Here is a 2731-nt window from a genome sequence, read left to right on the forward strand (position 1 = left end):
TGGATCAGCTTTACCAATATTGAGACTTTACTTGTAGGTTATTTTTATGGATCATTTTCATCTTACTTTAGACTCCAGCCTGCGGATCAACTACTTCTAAACTTCACATTCTTGGATAAGTTTCATCTTGAGGCTCCTAACCATGGATGAATTTTAGCATTACTGAAACTCCTAAACATGGATCAATCTTATCCCCAAGCTTCATATTCACAGATCAGTTCACATAACACATTTTCATGGATCACTTTCACATTAAGACTCCTGGATCACCTTAGACTCCTATTCACAAATCAATTATATTCTCAAACTTCTTTAAGTGGATCAATTTCATCTTCAGGCTTCATATTTGTGGATCATTTAGCTTAAGACTCCCATTCCTGGATCAATTAAGCTTAAGACTCCCATTCCTGGATCAATTATGCTTAAGACTCCCATTCCTGGATTAATTTAGACTAAGACTCCCATTCATGGATCAATTTAGCCTAAGACTCCCATTCATGGATCAATTTAGAATAAGACTCCCTTTCCTGGATCAATTTAGACTAAGACTCCCATTCATGGATCAATTTAGAATAAGACTCCCTTTCCTGGATCAATTTAGACTAAGACTCCCATTCATGGATCAATTTAGACTAAGACTCCCATTCCTGGATCAATTTAAAATAAGTCTCCCATTCCTGGATTAATTTAGACTAAGACTCCCATTCCTGGATAAATTTAGCCTAAGACTCCCATTCATGGATCAATTTAGAGTAAGACTCCCATTCCTGGATCAATTTAAACTAAGACTCCCATTCCCATTCCTGGATCAATTTAAACTAAGACTCCCATTCATGGATCAGTTTAGCCTAAGACTCCCATTCCTGGATCAGTTTGGACTAAGACACCCATTCTATCATTAATTTCATCTCAAAACTCCAATATATATATATATGGATCAATTTAGTTTAAAACTCCTACATATGGATCAATTCTAAACCTTATGGCTCCCGTCCGTGGATCAATTTAGGTTAAGTTTCCAAAGTGGATCAGAAATGAGAGAGGACACCAAGTAGTCATGGATAACACCTGGGCAGTTAACCCTTTCACTGCAATACAAAACAACAGCACCAAAAGTAATGCATGAAGTCTTTATAAGCATCTACAAGAAAGTAGTGGGATTAAAAAGAATAGATTTTGCAATTTCTACACAGTTTAGAGATTGGAGGTGGCTACAGATTAAGTAAAGATGCCTCAGATAAGTAACTAAAGAAAGGTGTACTAATTAGCAGTCAAAGGGTTAAGCTGCCAAACTCACACTGTTTTTTTTGCTGTTTGCCTTAATCTTGACTACTCTGAACTGTTTATAACCAATCAGCTGTTACCATTTTGCAAGCAGGGACTGTATTCTCAAACGTTTTGCTATCTCATCCTGCTCTTAACATCCAATAGTGGGAATTATTGATGACTTTCACAGTTTTCATGATTCCAGTAACAGTTTAAGAAGACTTCTGTACCGTCTCTCAGAAAAAAACACTCATAAGAATCAGATTTCTGGTATCCTATTTCTATCTTAACATCCCCTAGTGTGAATTACTGTCTCTATGGTTGTTTTCATGATTGCAATGATAATTTAACAAGGCTTCTGTCCCATAAATAAGAAAAATATCCATGAGAAGCAAATTAATCATATGCGGCCTTTTTAAACTTTCCTGGTGAGAGAGCAAAGAGTTTCAGAATACAAAGACATCTAGCAGATCAGAGGACTTGAGACTGAGGCAAAGCACTACACACAGAGACTCTGGAAGGTTACTGGACTTCTGACCATGACTGTACTTATTATACCACCAGTTAGTGAGCCCAAAATGATTACTATGGTCCTCAGTTCAGTCTACATTTGCTATCCCCTTATTATATATTAGTTAGGTTAAAGTTTCATCACATATCACCATTGGTTATTATTTATTATTACCCCACTGTATAATTATTCATGAACACCTTTTTTTTTCATCTGACTCATCAAAATATTCACCATAGTGCATTACTCATTAGGTTTTATTTCACTTGTTAGAAAATCATTAGAAAATCATAATATCACATCTTTCACCTCACATTGCCTTCTGACAGACTCATAAGGTTGTGGATCAAATTATCTTTAGGCTCCTGTTAATGGATCAGTTTAATTTAAGGCTCCCATTCATGGATCACTTTAGGTTTGATAATATCCAAATACATGGATCACTTTCATGTATAAACTCCTTTTCATGGATCAATTGTAGCTTTAGACTCCTTTCCCTGGATCAACCTAGACTAATACTCCTATCATGGATCAATTATTTGGATTAGCTCTCCTATTCATGGATTAATCTTAGCTTTACATAGACTCCTCTTCATGGATCAATTTAGTCTATCACTCCTACCATGGATCAGTTTAGACTATCACTCCTACCATGGGTCAATTTAGAATAATACTCCTATCCATGGATCACACATTAATGCTTCTATTCCTGGATCAATTTTAGCTTAATACTCTTATTCATGCATCAAATATATCTTGAGACTCATTTTATATTAATCCTTCATCACTTACTGCCCATAATCTTTTCACCCATTACTCATCACTCGTTCATTAAGTTTTACTCGTATAACTACATTCACTTGGATCACATGCATTACTGTCACACCTTACTCACCTTAACTCATTATTCATCCAGATTCACTCACAAAACTGTTTTCATTTCATTCACATTAT

The sequence above is a fragment of the Scylla paramamosain genome, chromosome 45 (genome assembly GCF_035594125.1).
Source record: "Scylla paramamosain isolate STU-SP2022 chromosome 45, ASM3559412v1, whole genome shotgun sequence".
NCBI classification, from domain to species: Eukaryota; Metazoa; Arthropoda; class Malacostraca; order Decapoda; family Portunidae; genus Scylla; species Scylla paramamosain.